The 13,991-nt window shown below is 39.5% G+C and overlaps 1 long non-coding RNA gene across 2 annotated transcripts; it reads right to left on the bottom strand.

The window, feature by feature from the left end:
* Positions 1-556: 556 nt before the first annotated feature.
* On the bottom strand, positions 557-13,768 carry LOC121021281 (uncharacterized). Of its 2 annotated transcripts, none has more exons than XR_005786482.1 (4): positions 13,680-13,768; positions 10,282-10,421; positions 5,144-5,293; positions 557-1,479 (listed from the first exon to the last, which is right to left on the bottom strand). It is a non-coding gene; the product is annotated as an uncharacterized LOC121021281 (long non-coding RNA). The 2 variants fall into 2 exon arrangements; XR_005786483.1 differs by having other exon boundaries at positions 557-670.
* Positions 13,769-13,991: the final 223 nt, after the last annotated feature.

Here is a 13,991-nt window from a genome sequence, read left to right as displayed (position 1 = left end):
GGTCACGATCTCGCGGTCCGTGAGTTCGAGCCCCGCGTCGGGCTCTGGGCTGATGGCTCGGAGCCTGGAGCCTCCTTCCGATTCTGTGTCTCCCTCTCTCTCTGCCCCTCCCCTGTTCATGCTCTGTCTCTCTCTGTCCCCAAAATAAATAAACGTTGAAAAAAAAAATTTACAGTAGCATGGAGATTTCACCAGTTAACTCTAAATCACTTCTTTTAATTCCTGTACAAATTTCATATAATGGCCAGATGATAAGGTCATAATGCATTCACCTTTTCCTTTATTAATGGACATTTAAGCTAACCCAAATTTTTGTGACTAGAAACAAAAAATGGCACTCATGTGCAATGATAAATTCAGTACCTGGGCTTTATAGTGTATCCCAAAGGGGAAATTTGGAAGGACTTTATGAACTTTATGTGACTCCCTCTAGAGTAGAATAACCCAGACCTCTGTCTGAACACATGCTCCGTTTCAGTACTCAACACTAAACTATGGCTCTGTTTATATAGATAAATGATGAAAACAGAAGAGACATTCACAAGAGAGACAGAAGTAAGGAAAATGTGCTTTCATTTACTTGCCCCAAATCATTTCTTGGGAGCTCCATTTCACCCAAGACTTTTCTTCATCCAGTCACTGATTGAGGTGCACGTATGAAAGAGGGAGCCTGGAAGACAGTTCAAATACTTGCTTAGGCCCATGCTATGTTAATATCATCTGGTTGAATATTGCACAGAAAGCAGTGTGATTTTCTTCAAGGTTGTTATATCCTAGCTGAGAAGTAGACATCTGCGGAACAGATTTCATTTTAAGAAAAATAAATTGTTTATCAATAATGACTCTGAGACAGCCACGGAATCAGGGTAGCCATTCATGTGTTAATCTCTCAGTTACAAAATCATCTGGATCACAGCTTTGAAAGGTCTTCCTCCCTAAATTATTGATATGTATCGGCCTTTCAAGAAAGAATTACACTCCCGAGTCCTTAGGTTTATTCCATTCTCTAAGGCTAACAGCATTCATTATCCAGATGAAATACACATTTCTTCTCAACTGCGGGAGCTTTCCAGATCACTTTGCTCTTTGTCTTCCTCAGGCATACGGCCAATTTTCTGGGAGCCAGGGAGTCTGGAAGCTTCAGTCTTCCTTTCACACCTTTCAAAATGGGACAGTTAGCTTAGAGCCCAGTTGGAGGTCTTGTGGACTGGTTCTGGAACGTAGGTGGGTAGTGCAATGTTTGGGAGCAAGAGCTCGAACAGACAGTGCTAGATCTAGCCTGGAAATGCCTGTAGGACGGAGAGGTGGTTTTCTGCAGGCTGAGCTTACATCAGAAACGTAGGAGCATTCAGTAACTTTCTTTGCATAAATTTGGAATGATAGGGCAGAGGGGCCATGGGACAGGTCCAGTCTGCTGGCAGAGATGTGCATTGTAGAACAGATTTTTGATTGCAAGAAGCCAACCCCATCTAGATTAAGCTAGAAAGGACAGTTTATAAGGGCACAGGTTGTCTCACTGAAACTAAGAATGGGAATGCAGCTGGGCCTCTAGAAGGGACCAGAGGTTAGAAAGCCAGAACTGTTTTTGGTTGTTTTTTTTTTAATGTCATCTTTTTTTGGGAGACCTGGTGGCTCAGTTGGTTGAGTTTCTGACTCCTGATTTCATCTCAGGTCATGATCCCAGGGTGTGGGATGGAGCCCAGTGTCCTGCTCTGAGATTAGCACAGAGACTGCTTAAGATTCTCTCTCTCTCTCTCTCTCTCTCTGCCTCTGCCACTCTCCCATGCACATGCTCTCTCTCTCAAAATAAAATGAAGTGGAATAAAATAAAATGTCATCTTCTCTAATTATCTTTCTCCATCTGCTTCATTCTTCCCTATCTCTGCAGACCAGTTTTTCTCTCCTTTTCCCATAGCTTCTAAATGTATATATCTTTGGTTCTAGTGGTCCACAAAAACCTGCCTTCTCTTTCTAAATACCCATTACAAATTCTTCTTGGAGAGAAAAACTGATTGGCTTGCTTTCAGTCAGGTGGCCAACTGTGGTCTCATCAGCTATGGGCCAGTGGGACGTTTGGAGATTCAGACATTTAGAGACAAATTTAAAAGCTTGCTGACCGCGGGTATTCCTCAAGTGTAAACTAAACATCAGTGTAAAGAATCTCAGAAAGTTAGGGCCTACAGGAAACTTGTTTAACAAGTAAGAAGACCGAGCAAAGGAAATGTTTCATTCAAGGTCACAGTCAGTAAATGACAAAAGAAAAGTCGTTCTTCTATGACCAGGAACTGCAAAACCAGAGACCACCAGGAGGGGATAATAGTACCTGTTTCATGATATCCTTAATAGACATAAGTAGTATAATTTAAGGAGGCCATATTTATTTTATATAGTCATATGTCATTGCTATTTCTCTTTTTATTCAAAATGTAACTAGCAATATTAATTTCTTTTAAGAGAAAGTAAAAATAACACAAAATTTTACATATATATGTGTATATATGTATATATATACATATTTTAAGATATATATCTTATATATATAATATTATATATATCTATATCTATATATATTTATATATATCTATATATATTATATATATATCATATTTTTATTTTTAAGATATATATATATATACACACACATATATATATCTTAAAAATAAAATATACAGAAGCCCAGACCTTGGAGAGTAGCCAGGGAAGTTTTGTTTTGTTTTGTTTTTTGGGTTTATTTATTTACTTTGAGACAGAGAGTGCACAAGTGGGGCAGGGGCAGAGAGAGAAAGGAAGAGAGAAAATCACAAGCAGGCTATGAGCTGTCAGCGTGGAGCCTGATGAAGGGCTCAATCTTCCAAACTGAGAGATCATGACCTGAGCTGAAATCAAGAGTCAGACACTTAACCAGCTGAGCCACCTAGGTGCCCTGCAAGTGAAGTGTCTACAGAGAGGTACCACGGAGAGTTTGGAAGCTAGTCTTCCATGCCTTTTTCATTGCATACATAACCGGGTGCTTGAAGGACCCAATAAATAGCATCCTTCTTCCTTGCCCAGAGCAATGAATAAATTGATAAACAAATGAATGGCCTAAGAAAGCCAGGGTGCTACTTTTGTTAATGATACAGATGAGTTAGAGGAGGCAAATTAGTTTGAGTGCCAAATTTAGGGACTAACTGAACCCCATACTAGTCAGGGCTTCTATCCCAGCATCAGACAGGAAGGATAGCACTGAGGAGCAGAAGATAACCAGTATTCACAGTGGGTAGTTCATTTCCAAGAGGCAAAGGGGCAGAGTCAAGTCAAGAATTAATAGTTTATTCTCTCCCACATTGCCAAGCACATAAGTGACTCCAATCCCCTGAGGCAGAGTGAACAAGGGGCATAGAAAAGCTAAGAGTGTGACTCTGAATCCCCTTTGCATATAAGGGGGCATCAGGAAAGAAAAGATGCATTTTTCTGTAAATACATATATATATTTTAAAGGATCATACTAGTATTTTCTGTCACTTGCTTTTTCCCATATAAATAGAAATCTTTTTTTTTAAATTTTTTAACGTTTTTATTCATTTTTTTTGAGACAGAGAGAGACAGAGCATGAATGGGGGAAGGTCAGAGAGAGAGGGAGACACAGAATCTGAAACAGGCTCCAGGCTCTGAGCAGTGAGCACAGAGCCGGACGTGGGGCTTGAACTCACGGACCTCGAGATCATGACCTGAGCCGAACGGACGCCCAACCAACTGAGCCACCCAGGCACCCCGATAAATCTTTTAAATCATTTACACATATTTCCTGACATGGTTATATAATTTACTTAACCGGTCCCTGTTCATTGATATTAAAGGTTTTGTATATTTTTACCACTGTAAACAGCACTACAATGAACACTCTTTTACCACGTTTGGCACATTAGTCCAGTATTCCTGCAAGATAGGTTCCAAAAGTAGAATTACTAAGTAAAACAATATGCACATTAAACCTTTTATACACATTACAAAATTGGCCCCTGGAAATGCAGTATACTCCTACAGTCAGTTTATAAGAATTTCTACACCTTGCTTAATGGATATTATTAGTCATTTTCATCTTCAAAAATAAGATAAGCAAACCACTATGGTTTAATTTGTATGTCTTTGATTACCAAACAGTTGTACACTTTTTCTATCAGAAGATTATGATTTAATTGATCTGACAGGGTTGTAGTGTAAGCTAAGTGATAATTGGCTTTTCTTTTTGTAATGCAATTGCCTGACTTAAGTTTTGATTATTGAGGCATTCACTTTAACAGGCACCCACCTCGAAGATGGCTATTTCAAGTGGCAGTGCCAGCTGAGAGACTGGAAAAAGAGCTGCCCCCCACTCCCCGTCTTTGTTAATTTCCATACCTGGCCTTTCTGGTAGCTTGTTTTTTCTCTCCCCACATTTTATTTTTTATTTTAACGTTTACTTTTGAGAGACAGAGGGAAACAGAGCACGATTGGGGGAGGGGCAAAGAGAGAGGGAGGACACGGAATCTGAAGCAGGCTCCGGTCCCTGAGCTGTCTGTCTGCACAGAGCCCTACACGGGATTTGATCTCAACGAGCTGTGAGATAATGACCTGAACTGAAGTCCCATGCTTAACCAACTAACCGCCCAGGAATCCCTCTCCCCGTGCTTTAAATTCTCACTCTTATGTTTTAAATTACGAGTGAGGCCACGAGAACCTTGCCACCAATAAAAGCAGAACCCCAGACCCACGTGTGCTCAGGCCTACGCATGCGCCCATGCTCCCCTGCCCTCTGTATACCGCGACCCTGCCGTTGGCCCCAGCTCTGCCACATAACTTCCATGATCTGTAAGTTATAAAGCTTTCTCTTTTTCCCTCAGTTTCCTTATGGGTATTGCTGGGAGCGTCTTGCAATCATAAGACCCACATGGGCCTATCGAGCCATAAGCGTGGATATTGATAGGCTGAGATCAGCACAAGAGCAGGTGTCAAATATTTACCAGGGTACAAGATGCCTATAAGTATCCAGGCAGCAAATTTGGCTTTAAAACAGTGTGAAAAATTGATGGTGTTATTTGGCTCAGTAGGTATGTTAGAAAGATTTCAGTGTGTGATCTCAGAATCAATATTCAGTCCATATATTTGTGCAATAGATAATTACCATAATAAATGCAGACTTGACGTTTCAGTAGGAGGATGCATTAGGTCTGTGTCCCGAGAGGTTTGCTGAATCAGGAGCTTAGAAACAGTGGAGCACAGTGGGCCAACTGCCTTTCTTCTAGACTTCTACCCTTCAGTCTTCAGAGCGACCCTAAGACCACACCAGAACATGTAAGATTTTGTCTTCCATTCTCCTCAAAAGGCGCCCACATGTCATTGTCCTGGTTCTCTGCACACATTGATAGAAGTCTAGGGACGCCTGGGTGGCGCAGTCGGTTAAGCGTCCGACTTCAGCCAGGTCACGATCTCGCGGTCCGTGAGTTTGAGCCCCGCGTCAAGCTCTGGGCTGATGGCTCAGAGCCTGGAGCCTGTTTCCGATTCTGTGTCTCCCTCTCTCTCTGCCCCTCCCCCGTTCATGCTCTGTCTCTCTCTGTCCCAAAAATAAATAAAAACGTTGAAGAAAAAAAAAATTAAAAAAAAAAAAAAAAAGAAGTCTAACTCCCCAAGTGGCAGACATGGAGACTTTAGGTGTGGGTCTTAGATTTATGAAAGACTTGGAAATGTGCATTAATAATACAATGGAGAGGGGAAATGTGAGAGAAAGATAATAATACTATTAAAAGTAATAAGTGATATAGCAGTTTGGATTAGTTTAGGTTATATTTTTTAAAAAACTGCAATATATTTTCAGAATAAAAATGATGGAAGTTCTATCTCTCTCATAAAAGGAAGTCTGGAGATAGAGAGTCCCAGCTGATAGGGTAGCCTTACTATGACATTAGGGACCTAGGATCATATCTTCTACTCAGTGATCCCAGCATGAGACTTACTCATTGTCAAGGTCTCCCATAATTAAATATGTCTGTTAGATCGCCAGCCATTTCAGGAACGGGAAGGAAGGGAAGTCTTTTAAAGGTTTCCCACAAGTCCCACCTAACATGTCCGTTTATATATCACTGGCAAAAAAAAAAAAAAAAAAAAAATCATATGGTCAAAACCAGTTGCAAGGATGTGTGTGACCAACTAAAACACAGGGTTCTTTGTCTAAAGAGAATATAATCTCTGTCATAAATGGATCAATTTTTTTCTTAAAAATTTTTTTTAATGTCTTATTTATCTTTTTTTTTTTTTTTTTGAGAGAGAGAGGGAGAGGGTGCAAGTGGGGGAGGGGCAGAGAGAGAGGGAGACAGAGGATCCAAATCGGGCTCTGTGCTGACAGGCTGACAACAGTGGGCCTGACCTGGGGCTCGAAATCATGAACCACTAGAGATCATGACCTGAGCTGAAGTCGGATGCTCAACTGACTGATCCACTAAACGGATGAATTTTTAAAAATAATCTCAAAGTGGGGAAAGATTTTATAAGCATGACAATACTAAAGTGATAAAAGATGAAATATTTTTTATAAACAAATTTTTAAAAATTGTATTGCAAGACCACCATGAACAAAATCAAAAGGCAAAATATCTATTAATGTCACAAATAAGGGCTAATTTCTATTCATAGAAGTAACTCCTGCAAATTGAGAAAAGCCCTCAAAACAAATAGAAAAATGTACAAGGGACATTTCACAGAAATGAAAATACATGCAGATGTTTTAAACATATGGTTCAAACAAATTCAAAACACAACTCCTTTGAGATAAAGTTTTTTCATCCATTGATTGGAAATGGCTACAAAGTTTAATGCCACAGTGTGCTAGCAAGGGTGCAATTCACCAGGTGTTCTCATTTGTGGTCTTTCACATACTTACTTGTACCTTCCCTCATGTGCTCTAAACTTAACCCCTGATGCTGCCTGTTGCTGCCATAAACAAAATCTTCTGTGACCTTAGACTCATTTCTGAGGACAGGGTCCTGCCTCAAGCATGCATTTAAGTCTTTTGCTTTCTTTCCTAAGGCTTTTCTGATGTCTCATTAAGGGACTCTGGTCCTTAAAGATACAGGTTTACCCAGAAGTATGGGACTTAACACTTCTGGGTCAACCTTCAACCAATGAGTGATGAGAAACAAACGTTTATCTCAGTTGATCCTTGGGTGAACAAGTACAAGAGGCATCCTACACCCCCGTTTAATGTTCTGGCTGGCTGAAACCTCAGTTGCTCACAGTGGCTATCTCAATAACGCATCCTGGATTGGCTTTTCTCTCTCTCACTTTTCCTGGTCCTTTGGATCATCTCCCAAACTAATTACCTGTGCAGAAACTATTGTCTCAGTCTTTGCTTTTGAGAGTAATTTGAGCTCAGACATATTGCTAATGAGATATAAATTGGTAAGAGTAATGTGACAATTTTTGCTATAATTTTTAAAAATACTGACCTAACAATTCCAGTTTAGAAATTTGTTTTAGGGACACCTGGGTGGTTCAGTTGGTTAAGTGTTAAATTCTTGGTTTCCACTCAGGTCACAATCTCATGGTTCGTGAGATCTTGCACTGTCAGTGGATCCTGCTTGGGATTCTGTCTCTCTCTCTCTCTTCCCCTCCCCTGCTCTCATATGTGTGTGTGTGTGTGTGCGCGCTCTCTCTAAATAAATTTTTAAAAATTTTAAAAATAATTCATTTTAAAGAAATATACTAATAGTTGAGCAGGTGTGAAGTGATGGTTGTAAAAGAATATGCATCGCAACATTGTATAATAACCAGGAATTTAAAAAAAAAACACCTCACTGAATCCCAAAATAGGACATTGCTTAAGTAAATGCCAGTATGATTCATACAATGAAATAGCAGGTGGTAAATAATAAGATAGCTTTATATGGAAAGATTTTTAAAACTAAGAGCAATGGCATGCCTGGGTGGCTTAGTTGGTTAAGCATTTCACTCTTGATTTAGGCTCCAGTCATGTTCTCACGGTTTTTGGGTTTTCAGGCCCTGCTTTGGGCTCTGTGATGGCAGTGTAGAGCCTGCTTAGGATTCTCTCTCTCTCTCTCTCTCTCTCTCTCTCTCTGCCCCTCCCCTGTTCTCTCCCTCAGAATAAACATTTGTTAAAAATTCTACGTTTTAATTCCTAATTTAATTAATCCTATAATTCTGTCTCAAAATAAATTTAAAATTTTTAAAAATAAAAACTAAGATCAATAGATAGATTAAATTAGCATTTTGTAAAATATATGTGTATATATACTGGCATATGTATAGAAGATCCTCCTGGAAAGAGACACAAGGATTTGACATCGGTGGGTTGTCTATAAGGAGAACTTGGCTGCAGACAAGTGTGAAAGAGAGAGACTTCTTTCTTTCTTTCTCTCTTTTGTTTTTTTGGGTTATTGATATATCATGAATTAGTATTACTTTGCTATTTGGAATACTGAACCCTGTCTGAAACCCTGTCTGAAGTGTCTATTTCATCTATTAACTGTGGTTTTTAAAAATGTATTTAAAAACTGTTTCAAAAGCTTCAATTACATATGGGCACCTGGCTGGCTCAGTCAGTGGAACATGTGACTTTTGATCTTGGGGTCATGAGTTCGAGCCCCACATTAGGGGTAGAGATTACATAAGAAAATAAAACAAAATCTTTTTTAAAAAGTTTCAATTACATAAATTAGAATGAATTGTAGAATGAAGTGAACCCTTGTGTGCTCATCATCCAGCTTTGAACAATTACCATCATCTTGCCAATTCTGTTTTATTTATCTCTCCACTTTCCCCCAGTGGAAATTCTAGTAAATGCACAAAGGAATACAAAACAATAGGGAATATTAAAAAGGAAGTAGATACTCTCAAAAGGGTTATATTGTATGAATCAAATGAAGCCTAATATATTATAAATATATTATATGAAATACAATAGAATATAAAAATAATAGATATTTAATAGTTCTTTAGAAACAGGTTAAAAATGAATCCTTGAACTGCCTAGAAATGGGGAAAATATGCTTTTAAAAAGATGCAAATGTAATCAGAAAACATTCAGTAAACCCAGTCCAGTCGGTCTGATCTACATAAATAGAGCCAATCCTGGCTAAAACTAGAGTTACAGGTAGAGTTGCCAGATTTAGCAAGTAAAAATATAGAATAGCCAATTAAATTTAAATTTTCGTAAATAATGAATAATTTCTTAGAATAAGCATGTATCATGCAATATGTCCCATGTAATATTTGGGACATATTTGTACTAAAATATTATTATTTGTTTTATATGTTACTTGTGTATGTGATAATGCCTGGGTTCAACCAAAAGGAATCAGAATTTCTGGGGTTGTAGACTGGACATTACTTTTTATTTATTTATTTATTTTAATTTTTTTTTTTCAACTTTTTTTTATTTATTTTTGGGACAGAGAGAGACAGAGCATGAACGGGGGAGGGACAGAGAGAGAGGGAGATACAGAATCGGAAACAGGCTCCAGGCTCTGAGCCATCAGCCCAGAGCCCGACGCGGGGCTCAAACTCACGGACCGCGATATCGTGACCTGGCTGAAGTCGGACGCTTAACCGACTGCGCCACCCAGGCGCCCCTAGACATTACTTTTTAAAAAATTCCCCAGGCCAGAATTACCTACTTCATATCCAAGATTAAGAACTGCTCTAGAAAACGCTAATTTTAGCCAAATTAATTAGGTCAATTGGCATCAGGAGAATTGACTTTAGGTGAAATGGTATCAGGTGAGCTAAATCCTCATTGCCACATTAGCATACAACTTAGAAAAAGTTGTCCCTCTTGGTGCACTGTGTCCTTCTAAGAACCTGATTCACTTTGTAGCTGTTACTTATAGGCTCCCACCTTAAATTTGGCATCTGCCTCTGGCTGTTCTCTCTGGCATAAGTGAGGTCTCTTCGGGGAGGAGCACTTTTTGTGTCTCACTTATTAGCTAAGGCCTGGAAATGAAGATGTGAACGTTCTTTCCAACTTGGAGGTAGAAACACCCTGGTCTCAAGTCAGCAGTGGCTCCGAAATCCCCTTTGACACTTTTGGGCAGTTTCATTTTTCACTTGTATACATGGAGAAGCTGTAAGAGAGTCACTTGGTGACTTGCAAGTTATCAGGGACAGAAGCACAGGTAAACTAAGGTACCCTAACTCCTACTTGAATTGGTGTAAGAAAAGATAACATGGTGAAATTTTCCAGTATTGCTCAGGGTTGCTCAGAAAAACAGACTTTTACATTTCTAGCCTTTCCCCCAAACCAAATGTCACCTGAAAGCACTTCTTTCTTCTTCTCTGTAGCTAAGGTGCTGTATCTTTGTCCTCATCAGCTCCCAGTGGCCATGGTGGCAGAGAAGAATGGGCTGTTATTTGATGCCAGATTGAATCTGCAGAGATTCTGTGAACTGAGACTAGAGAATTATTACAGTGACTCAGAATGTGTGTGTCTATTTGTGATTTTTAGCATTGATAGCAAGCAAGACTTACTTTTAATTTCCTTTTAAATATTAGGATGTTTCAAAATGTCCACAGTTACTGATTAGGCCATTGTGTTTCAGATTTTGGTGATAGAAAGTAGCCAACTTTTAAACTAAAAAAAAAAAAAAAAATTCCTCTGGGAGGTTCTAACTGAACTTCCGTATTTCAGAATACCCTTCCCAGCCATAGCAAAAACATGAGTATTCTTCTGCTCTGTGCTACTTTTAAGACATCCATGTTGCCTTCTGGTTGTCACAGGCCATTGCCCCAGATGAGAAGTGCTGGCAGCATTGGCACAACTGTTGCCCCAATGTTCTCATCTTTAGAGAAGCATGGGCTTCAGGAGTGGGTTTGTCTTCAAAATGCGTAGAAAGCCAGCACCTTGTGATTCCTCCTGCTATGGATAATATCTAAGGCAGTGGAAGGAAACTCTCACGTTAGATGGCAACTGCCCCATGTCTCTGGCCTTCAAACCTGCATTGTCAGGGGCCAGAGGGGGCCTCTGTGTAGCCTTGGGCTGAAGGGAAGATGCCAGTTTTAGTGAAGTGAGAGCCCAAGAAGTCTAAATGTTCTGACCAGATACCCCCAGCCCCCGCCCCGCACCATAACTCACCCCTGTGTCATGGCCTTATCAACAGTATCTCCTCTTGCTACCATCAGATTAACTTCACAGTTGATGTCAGTTTCCAAATGTTCGAACTCCCCCATCAACTCTTTTTCCCCCAGAGAGTAACTTACGTGTTGTTTTGTGGATTTCTTTTCTTTCCTTTCACTGTGCCCTCTGGTCAGTCAGCAAACTTCCCTATATCCTCAGCCTTTTTTTCTGAAAATTCACCTTCTGACTAAAAACTGGCTCTCCCTGAAGACGTGACTTATATTTATTTTTCTCAAAAGGTAGCTATGCTTTCTCTTTACCCCTAATACTACTGGGCCTAGAAAGAAGAAATTCTCTTCCTGCTCCTTGGTGCCACTTTCACATCACTCCACCACCCTTTTGCCTAACAACATTCAGCTTGGAATTTCATGTCATGGAATTCTTCCACCTACTACCTCCCCTCATGGCGGCCATCCGCTGACCCCATGTCACTCATCCTCATTCCTTGAACATTTTAACTGCTGATTCTTCATCATGCTATCCAGTGTTATTCCAGCCATAATTCTTGGTAACATCAATATCCAGATAGGTGTATCTTCAGCAGCCTCTCCGTTCCTTGACCTTCTCTCCTGTAGTTAGCCAGTACTCTACCCAACTCAGCCACTTACTCCCATCCCAAGTCAGATATAGATTTCATGTTATCAATGCCTGCAATTTCTCTCTTAGCCATTTTGAGCATCCAACTGTCTGGCTACCCTGTCCAATTTTTCCAGCTTACACCCTCTAAGAGCCTAACTTCAAAAATCACTTCACCATTCCAATACATAAAATCCATTAGTACTACCACCCCCATGTCCTTACTTCACCTTATCCAGCTAAAATCCCATGGCCAGTCACTATAATCATTCCATTTCATACACCCTTAACTCCCTGACCTTCTCACACTTTAATATATATACATGCTTCTAAAAATCCTACTATTCATAAATCCAAACTTTGCCAATACCAGCCCTGTATACACATTGGTTAAAGTGATAGGAGAGGGCTGCCTGGCTGGCTCAGTCACTGGAGCATTTGACTCTTGATCTTGGAGTTGTGAGTTTGAGCCCCATATAGGGTGCAGAGATTACTTAAAAATAAAATCTTTAGGATCACCTGGGTGGCTCAGTTGGTTAAGCATCCAACTTTGGCTCAGGTCATGATCTCATGGTTTGTGAATTCGAGCCCCAGGTTGGGCTCTTTGCTGTCAGCACTCAGCCAGCTTTGGATCCTCTGTCTCCCTCTCTCTGCCTCTACCCTGCTCGCATGCACACACACTCTCTCTGTAAAATAAATATTAAATAAATAAATAAAATAAACTCTTAAAAAAAAGTGACTGGAGAAAATATCACAATATTTCTTGCTGTTCTCACTTTCTATTTGTAATTACAAATTTCAAATGGCCCTTAATGCTGCCTCGTGATCATATTGTGTTTTCCTAGTCCATTAGTCCTCCTACCTCATCCATTTGCTGGGACTACTTCTTACTCTCTGCTCTTTTCTCAACCTTTAGCACACGCCCATATTCTGTATCAGTAGAGCAGCTTCTTTATTCACTGATAAATGAAGCAGTCAGAAGACTGTGTCCACAAATTCACACCACATTGACCTTCTGACCTGTCTTTGTTCCCTTGTACCCTGCCTCATGTTCTGTGATATTAAATTGTCCATGCTCCTTGCTAAGGCCACCCTTCCATGAGTACTCATATCCCCTCCCATGTCATATCTTCAAAGACATTGCTTTCTGCCACCCCTGTATTGCCAGTTTTCTCCTTTCTACAGGATATTTCCCATCAGCATACAGGCATATTGTTATTTCTTACATCTTAAAGTAACCATTTTTTGACCCAATTTCTCCTTCTAGTTACTGCTCATTTCTCTCTTCTTTACCAAAAAACCCCCCAAAAACAAAACCAAAAAACTTTCTTGAAAGAGTTCCCTCTACTTACCCACCCGATTCCTTTTGTAATCTTTTTTCCCCAAAGTTTTAAAGAGTTACATTTAAATAATTAGTACTCATAGCTATTGACCATAAATTCAAATTATTTCATTTGAAACCACTGTTTTTCATATTAGAAATTAGTATCTGGCCTGAAGAGAAAGTCACAATGGCTCAGATTTATTTTATTTTAATTTTTGTTCTATAAAAAAATCAAACCTATTGAAAAGTTGACAAATTATTAAGGTTAAAAAAATAAAATTTGACATTTAACCATAATAGTGAATAAAAATCAATTTCAATGTAATTTGAAAGTCACTAAAAAGTATTGAGTATATAGGTCATCCTAAAAGGAGAGAAAAATAATGATAGTTTATTCCCTTGCTCACAGAGTGCTTCAAATGCACTACCTTTCTGTTGTGTCATTGCCTCCAAACCTTTGTACCTGCTTTTCCCTATTGCTAGTCACTGTTTCCCTTCCTGGATAACTTGTCATCTTTCAGAGCCCAGTCTTTCCCAAACTTCCACCCCAAACCTGCAGTTCTGAGTTCTTTTATCATACTATTGTCTTCTTATGGTAGTCTGTAATGTATTTATTGTAACAGTTACCTATCTTACCTGTTAGGATCCAAGTTTTGTGAGGCTGGAATGGTGCGCATTTCATTCAACATCATGTTTTCTGATCCTAGAATAGGCCAAACACATAGAAGGTGCTTAATAATATTTAGTAACTGAATGGCTATAGTGCTGATTGAGTGTTACATGAGATGAAACAATCTTTGGAAGAAAAGTCTCTCATTTTAACACTTCTGTGAAAAAGAGCCAGCACAGATTATTTAGTGATCATGTTCTAAAACTTATTTATTGGACCCCTGCAAAGGATTTAAGAGCTCAGTGAAGTGGACACCTTGTAAGATTAGAGACCTTGAG

The sequence above is a fragment of the Herpailurus yagouaroundi genome, unplaced genomic scaffold, assembly GCF_014898765.1.
Source record: "Herpailurus yagouaroundi ecotype Mexico unplaced genomic scaffold, PumYag 280, whole genome shotgun sequence".
NCBI lineage: Eukaryota > Metazoa > Chordata > Mammalia > Carnivora > Felidae > Herpailurus > Herpailurus yagouaroundi.
This window is presented reverse-complemented; position numbering and strand designations above follow the sequence as displayed.